The sequence below is a fragment of the Rhinopithecus bieti genome, unplaced genomic scaffold, assembly GCF_001698545.2.
Source record: "Rhinopithecus bieti isolate Rb0 unplaced genomic scaffold, ASM169854v2 scaffold_2872, whole genome shotgun sequence".
In the NCBI taxonomy this organism is placed as follows: Eukaryota; Metazoa; Chordata; class Mammalia; order Primates; family Cercopithecidae; genus Rhinopithecus; species Rhinopithecus bieti.
This window is the reverse complement of record NW_016803832.1, coordinates 247,750-270,210: the sequence shown is the minus strand read 5'-3', so window position 1 is coordinate 270,210 and position 22,461 is coordinate 247,750. Positions and strand designations below refer to the sequence as shown.

At 48.4% G+C, this 22,461-nt stretch overlaps 1 protein-coding gene across 3 annotated transcripts in view; it reads left to right on the top strand.

The window, feature by feature from the left end:
• Positions 1–22,461, top strand: part of LOC108517047 (uncharacterized) — a 160,118-nt gene that overhangs the window by 44,763 nt on the left and 92,894 nt on the right. For all 3 annotated transcript variants that reach the window (XR_001881994.1, XM_017854846.1, XM_017854838.1), the window contains one exon: positions 7,308–7,392. The gene's annotated coding sequence lies outside the window, so the exon portion shown is untranslated. The remainder of the gene's footprint in view (positions 1–7,307; positions 7,393–22,461) is intronic.

Here is a 22,461-nt window from a genome sequence, read left to right as displayed (position 1 = left end):
GCAGATGTCTGGTGGCCCCTGCATGTTTGCTGTTCCTTGTGCTCCTCCCTGGCTGTCTCCAGACCTAAGGCCCAGGCTTAGGTTTTGTATTTTGTGGCCCGGGTTGTAAATGCTGTTCTCAATGGTGCAGGCACCCTCCTTTCTTCATAGGCACCCTGTCTGAGAGAGAGTTCTGCAGTTCCCTCAGGCTCTGGGTGCCTACCTGGGCCTCTGCATGGCTCCCTATGTCTGGAACTCTAGCAGGGGTGCACCTGCCAGTAACGACACAGTGGATGCCACCTGTCCACGTGCTCTGAGGCCCACCAGGCCTGCCTCTGCTCCCAGCTTCTAAGGCAGATTTGGTGCAGGTTGAGGCATGACAGGGTCTCATAAATCACAGGGGGCCCGGGACCTGGGGGAGCTCACTTTCCTGCCTTGGAATCAGGAGGCAGCTCTTCTGGGCTGTATCCTGCCTATAGATCTGGCAATGGGCCATCCTCCACTGTCATCTGCACAGAGTGAGCTGGGGACCTGCAGCTCTTCCCACTCCTAGAGTATTGTCAGTCACCAATTCCAGTGGTAATGGACTCAGTAGCTCCCATCTTCCTCAGAGTGTGGGCCGTCAGGCCTCCAGTCAAGAACCCCCAGGGACTGATGCTCAGCCTGCCTGCCCTGGTCCACTTGGCCCAGGCTGTGTACCACCCTGCTCTCCCCCCATCAGCTCTGATTACTGGGAACCAAAGCTTCAGTGACATGGCTGGTGATGGCTCCATCTAGATCACATCCTGAGGTTCAACACCTTCACATTTTGGGAGTTTTTTTCTGATGATCACCTCTACCCTATTCTCACCCTCCTTGTTACCAAAGTTAGCCAGACTGCCTATGCCTAAGTGAGGGACCTGGTGACCTGCTAGGAGCAGTATTTTTAGGAACATAACCCCCACACACACATATACACCCTGAACACTCAAAGCTTTTGCTGTGCATTTTTTCATTCATTCCCAATGTCATCCTGTAAGGTACACAATAAAGGACTGTCCCTCCCACTTTTAAAGAAGGAAACAGGCCCCAAAACTCTTGGTAGCATAGCCCATGGCCTTTGGTGGTATCTGAGCCAGCAGACTAATAGGTAGCCCATGCTGCATGTTCCCTTGGCAGATCCTCATGTGGTCCAGATCTGGGCATTCCTCATATGTGGCCAGATGGGCTATATGGAGTGTATCCTTGGGTGAACTAGAGATGGCACCCAGCAAGATCAAAACAGAAGCAGTCTTGCCCCTGCCAATCTGTCCTCCACATGGAAACAAGAGTGATTATTTCCGTCTGAAAAATTAATCTGACCATGTCACTCTTTTGCTTAACATCCTTATTGTGTGCCCAGGCACTGGGCTCCATGCTTTATATGTTTATCTCTTTAATCTTGCAGAAATTCTAAGAGGTAGATGTTACGATGTTTACATACGGATGAGAAAGATGAGCCTGGAGATACTGCATTTACTAACTTGCTGGAAATCATAGCAATTGCAGGGGTGGGAATTTGACTACAAAGTCTGTACACTAAGCCACCTCATGCACTGCTTCCTGCTTTTTCATTTTTCTCTAACTTACCTATAGTGGGTTCCATAATATCCTCCCAAAAGATATGTCCACATCCTAATGCCTGGTACCTGTAAATGTGACCTTATTTGCAAATGGGTCTTTGTAGGTGTAACCAAGTTAAGATGAGGTCATGCTGGGTTAGGGTAGGCCCTATAGCCAATGACCAGTGTCCTCATCAGCAGGCCGTGTGAAGACACAGAGACACGGGGAGGATGCCATGTGATGACAGAGGCAGGGATGGGAGTGATGCGTCTAAAAGCCAAGGAAGGCTGAGGATTGCCAGCACCTGCCAGAAGGCGGGAAGAGGCAGGAGTGGATTCTTCCCTGGGACCTTCAGAGTGAACACGGCCCTACCAATCCATTGATTTTGGATTTCTGGCCTCCAAACTATGAGATAACAAATTTCCATTGTTTTAAGCCACGGGCAAAGTTTGTGGTATTTTGTTATGACATCTGTAGAAAAGCAATGGACCATTTTATTTTTACAGTCAGGAGAGTCCGGACCATGCCTGGTGCTGTGTCCTCCTCCTAGAGATTTTCAATACCCAGCCACATAGGAAAGGCTCTGAGAAGCACCAAAGCCAGGAAGCCTGTACAATACTGTTAAATCACGTGTTTCCCAAACAAATTTGACCTTGGGATCCCATTCTCACAAAACACATGTTAGCATGGCGTGAAACTGGAGCTCCCAGGAGCACCCTTTGAGAAAGGCTATTCAACACCAAACCAGTCTCCTTCGTGGCTCACACAGGGCCAGAATGGAGTCACGCACAGGACCCTCTTCAGGAAAACACATTCTTTTTGATTGAATGTACTTGAGCTTATTCATTATCTCTGACAGCCCCTTCGCACTCTTATCAGTGCTGGAAAATAAAAGGCCTCAAGAAATTTAATAATTATAGAAGTGGCTATGAAAATGCCATTCACCGTGAGCAGTGAACAAGATGGTAATATGTAATACTGGACAGGGGCCCACAGGCAAATAGCAGAGGCAGATGCACAGGCTTGTGTTGTTTTGCCTCAAGTGTGAAAGACAGAAGTCTGAAATGTGGAGCTGCTCTGTGAGAACTCCACATTAGCTTCTGCAGAGGAATTGCCCCAAAGGCAAACCTGAAATGTTCAATCACTACTCAGAGATGCTTCAGCATGCCTCCATCTCTGAGCCAAGAATGCCTCAGAGACAACCCCACAAGGCAGCCTAGTGAGGCCTCCCTTTTGTTTGCAGACAGAGGGTGAGAAGCTGCCTTTCCTTACCCTCTGAGGTTGCAGATAACAAGGCCATACACTTGCTTAGTTTGCAAGGAGCTGTTTCCGCACCTGGCCCTGCTGTATTCTAACAGGGTGGGCATTTTAAAATAAGCTCAGGTAACATAACTGGCATCCTACCACCCACAGTTTTCCCCACAACCCGTCTCTGCCTGGTTAACGTCTCAGAAAGACATCACTTCCTCCAGGAAGCCTTTTTTGACTGTCAAGTCTACTCCGTTCTCTTGCTTTACTCTCCCCCCGGGAACCCTGTGAGTGCGTCCTGCTTTGAGACACTGACTGACACCACACAGTGACTTGTTCAGCGACTGGCTGTGCCAGACCATGGGCTCTGTGAGAACTGGATGGTCATGTTCACCACTGTGTGCCCAGCACTAAGCATGAATACACATCTGCCTCTTCTCCAGGGCCCACTCAATCTCCACTGCCTCGCCAATTAGCATCCTTTTTCTGCGTGCCATGCCCCTAAGATCTGGGGGGAAAGGACCGCAGAGTCATGAGCACCCTCTTGGTTCTCCTTGTACAATGCCAGACTCAGTGTTTGGTGTTTACAGAAGCCTCATGTTCTTGCAAAGATCTCCACCCTGATATGCAGCAAATATCTGTGTCAATTTGGACCATTCAGTTAGTGTTCTGGCTGTCACATTCCATTTTGGACCTGGCTTGAAGTTATGAAGAAGGCAAAGGTTTCAGTGATAGGTTCACACACTGTTCTGCGCTGAGGAGGCTCAGCGGGAGAGAGGAGCCTCTAGCTGGAGGATGTCGGGACCAGGAGGAAGTCTCTTTGCTATGGAGCAAATTACCTGAATGTGCATATTGGTGGCAAATCAGACTAAAAACAAGGCTACTTTCTTCACTAGTTCAGCTTCTCGGCTGCTTTCTTCACTAGTTCAGCTTCTCGGCTGCTTTCTTCACTAGTTCAGCTTCTCAGTTATATCAGATGCCCCAGCCCCGGGCCTGTCTTTAACCCAGGCTTTGAGGCCTCAGATTTTTCGAAGATCTTTCTTATGCATCAGCAGCATAGATACTTTTGTTAAATATTGACTAGGGGTGGTGACAACATCTCCATCTTAAAGGAGAGAAAACTGAGGCCCAGAGATGTATGGTCCTTTGGCTAAACTCAGACTTGAGATTTCTGACTTCCAGACCAGTGCTATTTGGCCAGTTACTTTATGGGACACATGTCAGGGTCAGATTGGATCAAAATTAACTAGCTTTATTATTTGTTTGTTTAATATTTACTGTGTTCCAGGAAGTATGTTAAGAACCTCACATGTGTGATCTCATTTAATCTCTCTAGTAAGTCTTGGGGGTAGATATTATTATTGTTCCCATTTTATAGACAAGGAAACTGAGGGACAGAGAGGTTAAATAACTTGGCCAGCATAATACATTAATAAGTGACAGAGCCAGGATTCAAATCCTGTACTGGCTGATGGCCAGTGATAAAGCTGTGCTCTTAACTGACTTTTCTGGAAGCTTCTACAAATGTCTGGGTAGCTTCCTGGCATTAGGCAGACTGCAGTGTGTGGTCTGGGTTGATGGTACAAATCCAGCAGTGTCTCTGACTGCCACTCAGGTGTTGGGTTGAGAGGAATGCTGAGGACAGCCTCTGATACAGGTAGGCATGGTCAGGATGGCTAAATGGGGGTTCAGGGGTGCCAGGAGAGCTCTTGGCTGAGCAAAGATGACCTGGGACAGGGAGGGATTGGTCACTGTCTCTTGGGCCCGACTCTTGCTTGCTAGGCTCCAAAATCCCCTGTTGACACAACCCCTGTCCTCCCTGCAGGCCTGTGCTCAGAGCTCTCAGACCTGGACCCCTTGATTCAGAGCTCCATTCAGGCCTGCATTTTTGAGATTGCCTCACAGAGAGCAGCAGCCCTTGTGGCTTCTCTAGCTCAGCGCAGAGCAAGCAGCTGCCTTCATGGCCGTCCCAGTGCTGCTGTCACTGTTGATAAATGGAAAGGTTGGCTCTGCCACCTGGTCATGTGAGGCTTTGGGCATGTTCTGGAGCTTATCAGAGCTTTGATTTCTTCATCTATAAAGTGGGGATAGTAACATTTGTTTCATGAGTCATTGTGAGGTGGCAATGAAATAATATATGCAAGGTGATTAGCACACCGTAAATATTCCGTAAGTATTAAATGATGGCAGCAATAATGATGACAAAGCATAAGGTATGTTTCCAGCAAGTTTCAATTCATGCTAGACCATGCACTAACATTATTTAATACCTACATAAGTGGTAACCTTGCTTGGAAGAACAGATGACAACATAAACTACCTGTATATAGTTAGCTGGAGCCAACCTTACGGTTTGTTATATCTGGGCTCTGGCTCTTAAAAACTGTGCAAGTTTAAGCAAGTTACTCAGCCTCTCTGAGCCCATCCACTCAGAAGAAATTTCACCTGCAGTGTGAGGACTGGGCCTTTGTTCCCAGGAGATGGAGCTAAGACTTCCCAGGGTATCCAGGATGCCCTGCTCCTGAGGGGTGGCTGGTCCCCATGGCAAAGTCTCCCCCCTGACCACACCGGCAGGGTGCAGAGGCTGTTCCTAAGGGTGAGCTGGCCTGGCTGGAACACAGGCTGGTTTGTATAGCAGCTGTCCTACCTTTGTTCTCAAGAGTCTTTTACCTGTAACTGCTTTCTTTGAACTGGGCTGTTTTCCTGGCTGCGCTTCTGGTCATTAGCCCAACCCTTTCTTTTCAAAGAAAGCCTCTTCTCTGTGAGAAGATGCCCAGCCTTTGAGGGCACCCCACCCCACCCATTACACCTGGCACCTGGGTAAACATGACCTTTCTGCTGGCCCCTTCCCCAGGACAGGGCCTGACTCTGGGCTGGGCAGCCAGGAGGGAGATGTTTGTCATGAGCCTCCAGGGCTCCTGGTGACTTGTGCCAGGCCCTGGGTTACAAAAGTGATTTATACCTTCTCTGCCCTTGAGTTGGATGTGGGAGGTACCATACAGCAAGAACAGGATCTCAGTGCTCAGGCAAGCTTTGAATCAAATTCTGGCTCTGCTGGTCACTGCTGTTTGTTTTGGTAAGACACTTAGCCTCACGTCCCCCATCTTTAAGCTGGTTGACAATATTACCCACCTCATCTTATCTCATGGGATAAGATGCACTTAGTACAGGGCCTAGCACTTAAGAAATACTCAATATTTATCAGCCATCATCACCGCGTTGCCATTCTTTCTTGAGAAGCTCCCAGTTGTTATGGAGGCACGAGATCAGTGCTCTAGGGTGGCAAGTACTAGATGTGGTGTGAGCATGGAGAAGGGGCACCTAGAGCTGCCTGGATGCCCAGGAGGTACCACCAGGATTAAGTGTGAAGAGGGAGCCCCTTGGGAGGAGCAGAGGGGTAATGGGCACAGTCCCCTCCCTCGAGCCACTGATGTGCAGACAGGTCTCATCTCCCCGCCTGGGTCTGCACGACAGGCAGGTCATGACACATGTCATGAAAGAGCTGAGGAACAATGTCAGGCAGTGGTGGGTGAGGGTAGCAGCCCCTCTTCACTTCAGTGATTGGGAAAATCTTCATGGGACAACCAGAATTCATGATGGATTCTAAGAACAGCTACTTGTTGACCACGTAGGCCAGGTAGAGGAAAGCACAAAGAAGACATGGAAAACGCAGGAGGTGAGGGCATGGGTGTGCAGTGAGTGGATGAGTGGGCTTCGAGAGGGGGCCCTTCCAGTGAGGCATAAGGAAGCCAGGGCTGGGGGTATGGGCGGCAGGGTCCCCCGTGTGCTGCAGGAGCAGTGGGGTGGGGTGGGAAGCTGTCCAGGGAGGCTCCCGGGGTCCTTTATTCACTTCTGTTGGGCATGGCCCTGTGTTTGGAGACTGAACTCATGGCCAGTAGACTACTGAAGGAGGGCATGTCCCTAGGGCCTGACCCCATCTGATGAACCAGCTCTGCAGCCCAAAAAGGAGGCCCTGTGCACTCTTGCTCCTGAATGTCTCCTCTCTTCACTGAAAACAAGAGTGTCTGTGACATTTCTTCTGCTCCACTCAGAGTAAAATCCAAACTCCCACTGAGTCTGCAAGCGCCTTTGTGATCTGCCCTTCCCAGATCCCTCCCTGAGTTAGTTTCTACTCCTCCCTCCTGCTTAATGCACTTCAGCCGCTTTGGCCTCCTTGTTCTTTTCAGACTCCCACCGCTCCCGTCCCGGGACCCCGCTGCCCACCAAGCACACTGCTGCCCGAGAGCCTTTGCACCTGCTGTTCCCTCTGCCTGGAACACTTTCCCAGCTACTTTGTCACTGACTCCCTTTGCTCAGGTCCTTGCTCCAACATCCCTCTTCAGACAGACCACCTGTGACCCCGTAGCAGAAGCAGCCTCCCTCTCCCTCTCTTTCCTGTCCTCCTGTTTATTCCCTTACGCCCCTCGTCAGTCTGAAATGACTTCAAGTATTTGTTCATATGTTCATTCGTTCGTATGTTGATTGTCTTTTTCCCTCAGCTTGTCTGCGAGGGCATGTAGCCAGGGAGCAGGACTGTCTTGTGGATTGCTGGACTCTGGTGCCTGGCTCGGGGTAAGCTTTGAGGTAGGAGAACAGTAAATATGTATTTATGAGTTGAGGGATGGATGGATGGACGGAGGGATGGACGGATGGATGGATGAATGGAGGTATGGATGGATGGATGGATGGATGGATGGATGGATGGATGGATTGGCTAATTGAGGCCTCGGTGTCTGGAGCTGAGTGTGACAGAAGATGAAGTGGCCTGGGCATCTGGGGCCCTGGGGCTGGGACATCCTTTCCCTGTTGGCTCTATGCCACTGTGACATGCACCCTCCAGCCTTCCAGGCAGCAGGGGCCTGGGATAGGGATATAGATTCTATCCATGAGCCCCTTTTTGTTTCCTAACTTTTTATTATAGAAACTTTTAAACACCTGCAAAAATAGAATAGCATAAACCATACCCATGTACCTGTCACTCAGCTTCGACAATGAGCAGCTCCGGGAAAATCTTGTTCATCTATTCTACACCCCACTTCACCTTGCAAAGTTATTCCAAAGCAAATCTATGGGCCCCTCTTTCATGTAGAGAGCTCAGAAGTACTTCCCGGCAAGTGTTTTCTGCAGGCTCCCAGCATCTCTCTCTTCCCCATGTATCCTTAGTCCTCAGGTGCTCTGTCTTCTCCCTGAGTTAAACTGGCTCTCAATAAGAGATCTGCTAAATATATTCCCATTAAGCTATACATGTCTGAGATTTGCATGCTCACTGTGATGGTGCATTCATCCAAATTCTCTATGTTAATGGTGGAGTATCAGGCCCCACCCCAATCAGGCAGAGATGTCCTAGTCATCCCAGGGCAACCCTGGACCACAGCTGGGTTCGAGTCTATAATGTTGCTGCTGTGGTGCCCTGCAGGGACTGGGGTAAGCGCATTGGAAGAAATGGTTGCTGTGAGCCAGTCAAGACCTGAGCTGGGCCTGGTTTGGGGAGAGCCCAGGTGTCTTCAGAATCATTCTTCATGACTTCTGGTGGAAGAACACATTTGAGAGAGAGCGAGTGAGCGAGTACCATGAATCCTAGCGGGGCAGGGCAGGCAGGCACTGCTTTTGAGAGGCGGGCTGGCTCTCATCACAGTCATGGCTATTCTCCCTTTCCTTGTAGAATATGACATTTGCTTTGCTTAAAGTTAGTAAAATGCCATTTTATTGGTAGTGTTTTTATTTAAGTTGCTTGACTGTCCCGCCAAGGTGATTTTATTATTACAAAATGTGGAAAACTCCATTCAAAGAAGAAAATAATACAAAACAGATTTTGGTTCGCATACTAAAATTCATTGGAAAATTGAGATCTCAACCCACAACTCTTCATGACAGTAAAACAAGGACCCCCAACAGCTCCCAGGGTATCCAGCCCCTGAGCCCAGACCAGCTCCCTGTGCTGCATTGTCCTGCTGCCCACTGAGTGGCAGAACCTGACAACTGGCCTGCCTCTGGGAAGGAGCTGGCATTGGCCTGGACTCCCTAGCCTTGGGCTCTTGGGCCAATTCCTCCAACCCCACCCAAGTCCTAGACTGACTCTCTGGCCAGATTCCCCCTGAATTTTGTGAGAAGCTGTGGGAAGAGCCCTGTTGGAGGCCAGTTCTTAACTGGCTTGCAGCCATTAGGGAGCAGAATCAACCGGAGAGTCTGATACAAATCTAAATTCTTACACCCCACCCCAAAGGTTCGGACTCAGTACAGAAAGGGCAAGGCCCTGGAATCTGCATTTTAGTAAGCTAACCCTGGTGCTTTTGAAGCAGGGCGCCATGGACCACATCCCAGAAGCACTGCTACGCCAAGAAGCACAGCGTGATGTTTAAAGGGCAGAGTTATTGGAGTTTGAAATTCTGTGTTTGAATCTTGGCTTGCTGACTATGTTACTCAACCTTTCTGAACTCTAGTTTTCTCCTTTTAAATGTAGATAATAATAGTATCTACATCATATGATTCCTATGGTTTGTAAAAGATAATGCCTTATGAGTTCAGCCAGTGCCAGGAACATTGTCAATACTTGATTCATGTTGACTGCTTTATTATTATTATTTTCTGTCATTCCTCAACTGCACATCTGTCCCCTACCTCCACCTTTCTCAAGAATATTATCACCTAGGTCGTTGGGTTTTTAAAAAGGCTCAGGTTGACAACATTTACCAACTCCTGTGGGGTAAATTCTCCCACTATGGTCATTTTAAAGCTCACAACGTGATGACATTTAACACCCAGTTGGGAAGAGATGTGCACAGTTGACCAATATAATTTGGGAAAAACTGGCTCTGGCGCACCACCAGGAAGTCCCCTTTCACTGTGAGGCCCCAAGTGTGTTACTGCTGCCTTGGTTGGAGCTGGTAAATGCAGAGAAGGCTGTGAGCAGAGAGTCTGATGTAACTCTACCTCTTGCTGCAAAGGGCAGCTGGTTTTCGCACAGCTTTGCAGTCTGTATGTACTCATAGTTGATGCAGGAAATGGGAATTATAGCCTCAATTACTGTCATTGGGAACCTAGAGCAGAAATTATTATCAAAGGGGTGAGATGGCTCCAGATCACTAATATTTACCATTTGCCATGGATTGCATGAAAGGGTATGATGCCTCTGAAGCCATTGCCATCTCTTTTGCTGGTTCTGGTTTTGTTCTGTCTTGTTTTGATCACTGACAAGGCAGGCTTATGTCATGAAACAAGTGTGGGTCTTGGAGCCAGACTGTCTGGGATCAAATCCCAGCACTGCTACATAACAAGATCTTTGTGACTTTGAGCAAGTTGCCTTACCTCTCTGGAGCAGTTTGCTCCTCTGTGCAAATGGGCATATTAATGAATGCATTGCAGTATTTTGAAATTAGACATAACATAGGTTATGTGCATAGGAAAGGACCTGGAAGAGAAAAGATGCTCAGTGAATGGAACCTCAACCTGTGACTTCCTAGGAAGAAGGCACTGGCCAAATGGCTTTTCTGAAGCCTTTTATCCAGGTGTTTAGATGCTCACTGATAACCCAGCCTCATTTGTACAGGAGAGAAGAGTGGACAGTTTCATAACACCAAGTTTCAAAAGTTTTATTTCCTCCTTGAAGTAATTTTTTCTGCATAAAGAAATATTAAGTTCTTTCCTAAAAATCCATCATGTGGATTTTTTAAACCAAATTTGGAGGATATATTTGGAAAGCTTTGATTTGAAATATAAGTTGAATGGTTACATGGCACTTAGAAGCCTGGCCACAAAATAGGAAAAGATCCAAGATGGCAGAGCCACAAAAATGGCCCAAGTTCCCATTTGAGGGAAATGCCCAAGTTCCCATTTGAGGGAAATGCCCAAGTTCCCTTTTGAGGAGAGCAGTGCAAGAGTTGCTTGACCAGAAATATTCACTGTGGACTTTCTGTGAGTAAGACATAAACCTCTTCTGCATGAAGCCATTGAGATTTGAGATATTTCTGTTGCATGAGCTAACATTAGTCAACCTTGATTAATACATCACACAAGCAACATGCACTTTGGGAAGCTTGGGAACCACTCAAAGCGACAGTCAGTCATATTCCAGAGCAGCTCAGCCAAGGCTCAAGAGGTGTCCTTAAGTTACTGCACTTGCCTTAGGCATACCAGCAGCAGCGAGAGTGAGGGGAAACCATTCGTAGCTTCAAATATGAACCCCAGCCTGTGGGAAAAGAATTGCAATCCTCTCCCGGGGCTGCTTCACAAGTTGCTTTTGGCCTCATGGGTATGCTGGTGGGTTCTCTGGAGAGCCATGTGATCTGCTAGATTCGTGTTATTTGGAGGCAAGGAAAGCTTCAGTGCTAAGACCACTAGACAGTACTCTTTTCATTCACTTCATCTTTCTCCCATCTTTCTCCCAGGAACATACAGGACTTGTTTGTGCATAAAAAATGGAAGACTACTTTCAAGTTGCTACTGACCCCAAAGTCTTTCCAGCACATTAAAATCTGTCCATCCTTTTGTGCCCTCTCCTCGGTGCCTGGATTGTATTTTTCAGTTCCTGGGCTGGCACCTCATGATTGCTGACGTCTCCTGCACCCTCATCCTCCTCCGTTTATTGATTACCCAGCCCTGTTGGTTCTTCCTATGCAGGTTTTCACCTGGATCCCTCTTCCTAAGGGCCACAGCTGCCACTTCCATAGACCTCAGAACTTTTTCACCTGGACTTCTGTAGCCACCCCTTCACTGGCCTCCCTGCCTCTAGCATCCCCCTCCCACCCAGGGAGCCTGCACGCTACATTCTTCAGTCCCTGCGAAGCACAGTTCTCCCAGCTGCTCGCAAGTCTGCTTGAAAACTTCCCACGTCTTTGTTGGCCTTGACCCTGAATTGTCGATGATTTTCTAATGGAATCAGAGCATCTTTTGTTCCAAAGTTTGCTCGTTGTTTTCTTTCAGTGGGATTGTATCTCCTGCCAGGCACACCCTACTGTTTTTGTGAAAATTATAGGCTGCAAATAACTGCTTAAGTCAACTGCCAGACGAGGTACTCTCTTCACAGGGAAAATTCCAGCTGTTGAACAAGTTTATGGGCTTTATTTTTGGAGCAAAGAATTCATCAAGCGAAGAACAGAATCTTCCAGGTGCTCAAACTCTACTCCTATCATAAAGCGGGAGTATGTCTCTGAGTGGTCTGTGTCTTTCAAGGTCAAATTTATGACCCTAATACTTATTAACTCTTTCTGGTGACTTCCTTGGGCCCTCTCTGCAGCCTTACAGTAGACACTTTGGAGAATACACAAAAAGAAACAAATACAAGAGACAAGAGAGAGGGCCTGAGGAAGAGATCAGTCTCCAGTCAGCTTCCCCGAGACCTGACTGGAGGCCCTGTATGCCAGAACTTGCCCAGTCTCAGGCACTCCCCCCATCAAAAATTACCCATCCTATGTTCCCCTTCTGCCAAATTCTGCAATCAGCTGACCTGATAAACCAACTTGTATTTTGGGTTTAATGAGCAGTGATGGTTCAGCATTAACCTAAGAACTTGCTATGCAATATATGTTCCCCAGTCCGGCCAGTAGCAATGCCATCACCTGACAGCTTGCCGGAAATGCAGAATCTCAGGTCAAGCCCAGACCTTCTGAATTGCAACCTGCATTTTAATAAGATCTCCAGGAGATTCAAATGCACATTAAATTCTGAGAAGCACTCACCTAATATATATTTTGCTCTTTTCAGCGGTATAATGGCTTTCAGTGCTAGGCATTTCATGTTAATGATGCTAGTAGTTTGGTACTACTTTTACAAAACTTTTTCACAACTATGAACTTGGATGGTTATCAGAGCAGCTAGACTGCGTTCCCAGAGGCACAAGGGGGCCCTTCTGAGGCCTCCCAGCAGCCCTGGTGAGGCTTGGCATTGGAAAATTGTTTAATTCATGGCTGAACACATGAATAAACATAGAACCTCCAAAAGAGACAGGACAGGGGACATTATATATTTTGCATGTGAAGAAACTAAGGCTCAAATAGGGCAAGACTGGCTCTGTATAGCTTATAAGTAGCAGTACTGATGCTCCAACCCCAGGCTTCCAACTTTGCATCTCCAAGTGATTGAAGTTAGTTCTTAGGGTGAGGAGGCGTTTTGAAGCTCTGTAGCAGACAGATTTGAGCGTTCCTCCCTCCCCCATCATATTTCAAATTCTAAAGCGAGGCTTGACTTTGTGTGGAATGACCCTCTTGCTCTGGCGAGGCAGAGAATCCCATGCACTTTGCACAGCCTCACTGGGAGCCTCCCTCCTGCACTGGCTGCATGCCCTCTGTCCACAGGACGTCTTCCCCTCGAGGAGCCTCCATTGGGTTGGTCGTGGTGGCAAACCATGCAGGGAGCTGTTCCAGGAGATGGGAACGCCTGCTTCTCATCCCCTGCGAGTGAAAGGAAGCAGCCCCAAAGGCTGGAGCAGGAGTACAGGCGAGATGCAAGGCAGGGCTTATTGATCATGGTTTCCCGGTTGTGAGGCTGATGAAGTTAGAACCATCTATGCCTGCCTGCCCCACCCCTGCCTGCCCGCCCCACCCCTGCCATTCCCTGGGGGCGCTGGGCTCCAACTATCCACCTGGAGCTGGAGAGGTGTGGCCAGAGTGCAGAGAGGCGCATCGGCTGAGGGGTTGGCACACCCCTGCAGGGAGGCCAATGGATGGGTGGTGTAAAGGAAGGGCAGGGAGGTCTGAGCCAGGAAACCCTGGACCACAGGAATGCACCTAGCCTCCCTGGGGACCAGACAGAAGCAGATGAGGGCTTTGTGGTCCACAAATTCCTCCAGCCCCAGCCCTCGACTTGGAAAAGATATGCTCCAGATGTCTCTCCCTATGCAGCGCCCTGTCTGCCCTGTTCCACAGTCCTGGCCCATCCTCCAGAGATGTCCTGCAATCCATTCAGTGTGGCGCCCACCAGAAGCTCCACCCACTGTATCGGGCTTGCGGTGGAAGCCAAGAGTGGTGAGGCCGCTCAGGGCATGTGCAGTTTGGTGGGGATGGCATCCAAGGTGTATCACCTTCCCTTGAACCTTCACCCACACTTTGACTTAGGTGCCGCGGCTGCGAAAAGCAGGTGGACAAGGTTCATAATTCTTAGTGCTACTTAACACTGAGCATTTCCTATTCCAGGCACTCTTCTAAACACTCTACAGGCCTTACCTCATTTGACCTCCAGCCAGACCCTGGGAGATAAGAAGGCCATTATTATCCCGTTCTATAGATGGAGCAAAGGAAGCACAAAATGGCCAAGTACTTGCCCAAAGTCACTGGTGAGTGGAAGAGCCCTATGGCCCTGTGCAGAGCAGTAAGAAGACCTGTGCAAAGATGACACACAGACCATTCTGTTCAGTGCTCTGGGCTCGGGTCTGGGGTCTGTGGGTGATGACATGGAGAAAGGATGGGGAAGGCAGACTGGTGAGTCAGAGCTTCACCCTGTAACAAAGGGGAGTTGCTGGAGGGGAGGAAAGAATCTGCCCTGTGGTTCAAGTAAGCATTTCTGGGGCTGCATTGGAGAGGCAGGAGACAGGAGGCCTGGAGGCCCCAAGGAGGCTATTGCAGCAGGGCAAATATGAGGAGGTGAGGGCTGAACTGGGGCAGAGATAGTGAGGCTGATGAGCTACTTCGAAAAAAACAGCAGAGGTGCAACGGATAGAATTTGGCTGCTGATTTGATATTTACAATGGGTTCCTTGTCTAGGCTGGGGTTTCTGGAGCAGAAGGGGCACATTTCCGTCTCTTCCCTTGCATGAGCTGTGAGTCATTATAAGAGAGGATAAAGTGAGTGGGGACTTCGTTCAGGTTTCTGGGGTTTGACCCAGTGGTCCCAGTCCTAGCCAGGGTGGTAACAGCTCTCCCCAGCAAGCCTGATGACGTAGTGGGTGTGCTTTGTGTCTTAGGACGGCTCCTATGGACTTTTGTGGCCTTTCCCACCCCGCCCCTCTCCCAACATTGTCCCTTTGTCGGCTGTTACAGACACTTGTAGCTGCTGGGTGGACTGCTGCCCAGGAGGGTGTTGGGAGGCTGTGACTGGCCAGAGGTGACTTCACCTAGCAGGATTCTCTCCAAAGCCCCAGGAAATGAATAGGATGTTTGGGCACCAGAGTGTTGGAATGCCAAAGGGCATTTGTAGGAGAAAACAAATTTCTTAAATTACTAATCCATCAGCTCTATGCTAATGCCTCCTGAAAGAAGACCTTCAACTTGGATCCAACACTGCCTATTCTCTCTTGGAACCACTTGTGCCTATAATTAGGCAGCAGTGCCTCATTAAAGCCATTTCCTGTATTTTAAAACTGAAGACCTGGCTTGACCAAGGTGTGGCTTTCTGAGGCTAAAATCAGCGTGACATGCCTATACTGTGATGTAATCCTGTTTCTCTGGGCTGTGGGGCTCCACTTTGTATTTCCTGATTTTTACTTGGAATAAGTGGGTTCCTGTGAGATTTGATTCTTTTATTCCTAGCCTGTAGCTTGAACCCCTTGTCACCTGGTGGTGTGTTCCTACATTGTGAAAAATTCTCACTGTTGACAAAGCATTTTGGCTGAGCTATCCTCCTTTCCTCAAGATGGAGGCTGCTTCCTACAGGAAAAAGTGAAGGTCTGGGACAGCCAGCAGGACCCCATCACAGGAGAGAAGCAAAACTTAGCACAATTACTGAGAAAACTGGGAGAGAACTGCTCCACTCCACCACCTGCTCTACTGTGCATGTGGCTGCTGCATTGGCTTAGACAGTTGGGTTTTTTTTATCGACACATTTATATGGGCCAGCAGGTGCATGGTAATCTGGGTTTCAAGAAGAGAGTGAGCCTATTGCTGACTTAAGCTCTTGGAGAATCTCTTGGGCTTCTCGCTGGGGATCATTTCCTGCACCTTAGTGTGAATGAGTTTGCCTCTTCTCCACCTCCCTTAGTAGATGCCTGACCTTGTTTCCTCTTCAAGAGGTTTCAGGCATCTGTTAGCCAGTATCAGGTAAAGAAAGGACTCTTGTCCAACAAAGAGTCTTCCGAATAAAAAGGCAGTCCCTGATTCTATCTATGTGAAAGATCAATTAGGGCAAGACATTGGGTCTGAAGCCTTAAATTACAAACATAGGATTTGGGTTGTGGAAAGCTCTGGACTAAGAAGGATGGCCTTTGAGACTACTTATCCCCAACTCCGGCCAGCATAGCCTTCCCTCCATAGCAGCATGTCTCAGCCTTTTTTCTTTATTGCTCCTGAAGGAACTTATTTAGAAATGTTTCCCCTAATCACTTCTTCCCATAAAATTTTAATACTACAAACACATTGTATACCTGTTTATGTACTATGGGCCTTTGGAGGGCATAACCATTATAATAGCTAAGATTTTTTGTAACCCCCAAGCATGATGTTTTGTCCTGTTGGGGCTAATCTCACCCTCCTTGAGAAAGTGTGCCAGCTGGCATATCCCTGATCAGTAGCTGTCGACCTTCGGACAGACATCACCAGCATCAGGGAGCTCACTACCTGCTCTTCCTCAGGGCAGCCAGGTCCATTCACAGGTGGCTGGCTCTGGCAAGAAACTGGTCTCCTGCAAGTCCTGCCCACTGGTCCTCTTCACAGAGAGCACATTGCCTACTCCCTCTTCCCTGTCAACCTGTGAACAGATTGTGAGAAATCGCTACAGGCCACGTCTGTGCCCTGCTTGAAGGGGTGACTCTAGGCTGCCTTGTATCAGGACCAGTCCAGCCCAGAGCAGATGCTGAGATCTTTGTGGGCAATGTGGTGGGCTGAATTTGCCCCCAAAAGATATGAAATCCTAACCCCAGTACCTGTGAATGGAACTTTGTTTGGAAATAAGATCTTTGCAGATGTAATTAGTTAAAATTGGTCATATTGGATCAGGATGGACTCTAAATCCAATAACTAGTGTCCTTTTATTAGAGAAAGGAGAGGGAAACTTAAACATGGCTACACCATGCATAGGGAAAAGCATTGTATCATGAGGGACGCACAGGTTGATGTAGATATAGGCCAAGAACTACAAGGCTGCTGGGAGCCATCAGAAGTGGGATGAGGAAAGGGAGAGCTCTTCCCAAGACCCTGAGAGGGAGCACAGCCCTGCTGATACCACGATTCAATTTCAGACTTCTCGCCTTCAGAACTGAGAGAATACAGTTCTGTTCTTTGAATATTCTCAGTTCTGGTCCTTTGCTGCAACAGATCTAAGAAACGAGTATGAACAGGTAAAAGGAACGTCAGGTAAAGAGCCTCTCTCCTCTCTGCCTGTCTGTCAGCATATGGCCACATAAGTCAAATTTAAAAAGGCAATTTTCTGGAAATGAATTGTGGTTTTGAGACTCTTTTGTTGTTGTTGTTGTTGTTGTTGTTGTTGAGATGGAGTCTTGCTCTGTCGCCTAGGCTGGAGTGCAGTGGCACGATCTCGGCTCACTGCAACCTCTAACCCCCGGGTTCAAGCCTACCTCAACCTCCTGGGTAACTGGGACTACAGGCATGTGCCACCAGGCCTGGCTAATTACAAGAAATGACCTGAGGTTTTGATGAGGGGTGAGCAAGATGAGTCCCCTTGGCTCCCCTTTACTTCATGGAACCCTGTGGAAACTTTGCTGCCTCTATCCTCGATGAAAAGTAATAGCCAGGCACTAGGCTCACATGACAAAGCCTTTTCCTCGCATCAAGCCTGTGAGTCACTGGTGATGACTGTGGTAAAGATATGACATAGCTCATCCCAAACCACGTAGGTTGCAACAGTCTGGGAAGAATCTCTCTCTTTGAGGATCACCTTGTTCATCTCTTTGCACCTCATCTGTTTCTTCTGTAAAATGGGAATAACAGTAATATCCATCTCTATGCTGAAATGAGAATTACAGAAGAGTTTAGCACCATGACTGGCACACAGTAATAATGAATATAAAAGTGTTGTTATTATTATGATGATTCTAATTGTAAAAGAGAAATCCCTTTATTAAAAGAACAGCCTTGGAATAGTACCCAGCAATTAAAGGAACAAACTATTAATACATCCAACAACTTGAAAGAACCTCCAGAGAATTATGCTGCTTGAAGAAAAACCAGTCCCAAAGGTTACTTACTGTATGATTCCATTTATGAAATGTTTCTGAAGTGATGAAATCTTAGAGCACAGATGAGTAGTTGCCAGAGGAGGGGTGGGAGGGAAGCGGATGTGGTTATCAAAGGGCAAGGGGGACCCCGTGTGGCTTCAGAGCTGCCCTGTATCTTGATTGTTGTTGCGAGTACACAAACCTACATGTGTGATAAAGCTATTGAACGCACACATAAATGAGTACAACTGGGGAGGTTTGAAGAAGATCGGTGGATTGCATGGGTGAGGTTATCCTGGTTGTGATTTTATACCAGAGTTTCACAAGATGTTATCACCGAGGAAAACTGGGTAAAGGGTACACAGGATCTCTCTGTGTTATTCCTTACAAGTGCATGTGAATCTGCAATTATCTCAAAATCAAACATTTAATTTAAAAGAAGGGCTAACTCTAAAAATAGAAATGTAAACACAGTAAGTTGAAGAGCCTGTGTTTACATTTTACGAATTTGGGATGTATTCTTCCCTTTGAGATTTTCCTAGGACCCACTCTCCCATTGCATTCAGTCAAAGTGACTGGAAAGTGGTGTGTTTGGGCCCACTTGTGTATCGGAGGCAGTAGGTGTGTATGGGTATGTGTCAGTGTCTGAGGAGTGGCTGGGGATGCTGAGCAGGCATGCCGGAGAAGCAGAAGTTGGGGAGAAGCACAAAGAGTGGAATCCTGGCTTCCACCCCTCCCCATGGAGCCCAAGAGGTAGTGGGGGGACACCAGGAAAGGATGCTCCGTACACCAGGGAGGGAAGGCACCCTCATGCTGCTACATGAAGAGAGAGCCTGAAGAACCTTCACCCAGGCGACCTGAGCCCAGCCCTGCTCAGGAATGTGTCCTGGAGTGTGGGACAGGTAGGGGAGGACTGGGAGAAAGGAGGAGAGCGCAGTGCTGTTTATGGCTGGTCGTGGTTGCGAGCTGAGGCTATGGCCTGTCTCCCTGAGGTGGGCTGAGAAGGGTCTCGGGTCAGCGTCCCTGTAGATTGCACCTGCATTGACCCAGTGCCCTCCTGTAGCCCAACCCTGGAGATGGCACCAACCACTTGCCCCTCGCTGCCATCTCCTACATCAGAGATGACACCACCTTCTACACTGGCTTGGTGGGAGGTCAGGGTGCACAGGCACTGTCTAGCTGCAGGCAGGGCATGGCTGCAGTCCACCCAGCGAGGCTTTCTTTGAAGCAGGTTCTGAAGGGGCTTGTAGATGAGCTGGATCAGTAGTCTCCCCAAAACCATTCATTTTGTAAGCCAAGTATAAGCCTTTCAGTATTTCATTGTTCATTTAGTCAGCTGAAGGTTGAAAAATGCAGTAGCTCAGTCACTCCAGCTCTTGCTTGTTGTAGCAGTGGAGCTCCTGACTATGGGGTGGGATTTCCCTCCAAGGGTTCTCTTCCATCTTGAGTGATTCAGTTGACTCAGACCCATTTCTTGGGTCCAGGGCAGCTGAGATAAGATAGCTGCTGGGACTCACAGGAGGGGTCTCTGTTGCCAGGGCCCAGAAGGGTGCTTTTGAAGCAAGTATGGAAGCCCCAGTTGACACAGAAACACTGTCTGGGCCCAGGCCTTTTGTGAAAGGAGGATGTGGAGTTGGTGGTGGGCACCAGGCCATGTGACACATGCAGCTGCCTCTACTTAGGTGTCCTTCCACTTAAACTGTGCCAACCCTTTGGTGACACGGCTAGCCTGTGTGACTCAGGACACATTTAGGAGTCAGGAGTAAAGTGACTTTTCACAAGAATCAATGACCCTGTGAATCCAATGTTCACTGTGACTGATACTAAAGAACCATGGGTTCCCCAGAATGGGTTGATGCTGCGGCTACTGAGATCTATCTGCCCCATATGTAGCCCAGCCCTGACAAACTCATGGTGGATCCTGGTCACATGATCATCTCCCCCAATCCACTGCACAGATACCAGGGTGGAACAAGAAGGGAAGAGAGGAACATAATCCAGGCCTGGAAACCACTGAACAAAAATGGGGAGTGGAGTAGGGTGGTGTAGGGAAGGGAGAAGCATGTACTTTGGAGTTCTCCTGGTGGTAGAGGAGGGTGGATGTGGTGGAAGTCTCCGGCTGGACCTGGGAATGCTGGGTTCTGGCTGTCCCTCTGACACTGGCCTGTGAAATCCTAGCATTCTTGAGTCTATCAGGAGCACAAATGATGCTTAAAGGATAGGGTGCTCTTAGGGTAGGTAGCGGAGGGAGACCTGGCTAGAGGGCTCTGAGCTCCCATTCCCTTTTTTATTTTTATTTTTTGAGGCGGAGTCTCTCTCTGTCGCCTAAGCTGGAGTGTAGTGGCCCGATTTCAGCTCACTGCAACCTCTGTCTCCTGGTTCAAGCAATTCTCCTGCCTCAGCCTCCAGAGTAGCTGGGACACCATGCCTGGCTTTTTTTTTTTTTTTTTGACAGTCTCGCTTTGTTGCCCAGGTTGGAGTACAATGGCATGATGTTAGCTCACTGCAACCTCCACCTCCTGGGTTCAAGCAATTCTGCCTCAGCCTCCCAAGTAGCTGAGATTACAGGGACCAGCCACCACGTCTGGCTAATTTTTTGTGTTTTTAGTAGAGATGGGGGTTTCCCCATGTTGGCCAGGCTGGTCTCGAACTCCTGACCTCAAATGATCTGCCCGCCTAGGCCTCCCAAAGTGCTGGGATTACAGGTGCGAACTACCGCACCCGACCTCCCACTCACATTTTAACTAGAGTTGTTCCACTTGTGTCTGATTATACTTTGGGACCCATATAAGATTGATTTCCAATCAATTTTACATTGAAGCTGTGTAAAAGCTATCAGCTGGATGGTCTGAGTACTGCATAATTGAAACAGATCCCTGCTCTCCAGAAGCAAGTGTAAGAGCTGGGAGGGCTAGAGGGGGACAGTTCCTGCAGGAGGAGGAGACTTCTCAAGGGGGTGCAGGTGAAGGGGAGGGAGAGGGCAGCAAAGAAGAACTGTGTGTCCACAGCAGGCTGCTGACAGTCCTGCTCCCTGACTGGGAGGGTGCCAGAGCTCTGGGAAGATGAACCTGGCCACAGCCCAAGGAAGATGGGGTTGTGACGCCCTGGAATTCTTCTTTATTATAAGATGTGCTCTGGTGACAAACATGTTACTGAAAACCAGAAATGACCCTCAGCGAGGGCGCTGAGCCCAGGTATGTGGGGCCTGGGGGCCCCCTCTGCTTCCCCAAGGCTGCTCCAAAGCAATCCTCAGAGTTTAGTCTGAACGGCTCTCTGGACTCCATGTTGTTGTGAAATTGTATACTGTGGTTTTGCCATTGTTGTCAACAATTTCAGAAGGCCCAGAACAGAAATAATTTAAAATGAAGTATCTTCTGAATCTATGTAGAAACATGCTAACTGAGCAGCCATGGGTCGGGAATCTGTTCTTCTCTTTCTTTGAAATCTCTGACGTTTACTTGTGCTTGCTCTATCTGAAAGCAGCACTTTGTCAGGCTATTTGGGTGTTTGTCTCTCTGATGATTCAACCATCTGAGGTTCCATACTACCTGCCCCAAGCTTCTTATACTGTTAGCAGCACTTTGGGCAAACTTCTAGGCAGTTGATTGTGTAATCTGACTGGCTGAGGGACCTACGAATTTGTGTGTGTGTAGCAAAAGGTATTTGCCTGCGATTTGTATTTTCTTTCTCTTTCCAGACACCTTGCCACGCGTTTGCATTTTTTATTATGGTGAACAGGCAGGAACATGGTGTGGAATTGAATCTTACTCTGTCATCTACAAGGATCTTAGGCAAGTTACTAGTCTCTTCGGAGACTGTTTCCTCACTGGTGAAGGGGAATTACTAATGGTGCTTTCTTTACGGTATTATGAAGGTTGAATTGAGTAACGCATGTAAAGCTTTCAGAACAGTGTCAGGCCTGTAGTGAGGTCTGATGCTTGAAACAACAGCAGCAATGACCCCATCATAGTCAAGACAGTCAGGAGATCTTAGAGGGTGCTCTGGAATGCCAGCCTTGTCCTCCCTGTCCCAGGTGTCCGGTCAGGTTGACCTCAGCTCAGCTGTGATGGGCTCAGGCTTTTCACCTCATTTAGCTTTTCCCAGGCGGAGTCCATAGGCCATCTAGAGGGAATGAAGCTCTCCACTCTGGCTGCCCATGAGGCGGTCACCCCCAGATAGGGCCAGACCACATGGCCTGATGTTCCTGCATGAACACTTTGCTCACTACAGAGCCCCTGCTCCTCTTTGGAGAGGCCCGCATGGCTAGGTATCTTCTTGCTGAGGATGGAGCCAGCCCCTGTGGGCCCCTACCTGAGGGCTCAAGGCTTCCTGACACATGAGGCTTCTAGCAAGCTCAGTTCCATAGTCTGGCACCCCAATTCCATAGTCTGGCGCCTCAGACTCTCTATTTGCTCTTAAGTCTCTAACTCCTCAGTGCACTGATAAGCTTGATGACAAAGCCCAACAATGGGTTTTCATTGGCTAATCAATTCCCTGTTCTTACAGCTACTAGAAATTTGCAAAAATCCCCATTCAGTGGGAGCTGAAACCATTCGGAATGGTATCAAGTGGAAGGGAGTCTCTCTCTCTCTCTCTCTCTCTCTCTCTCTCTCTCTC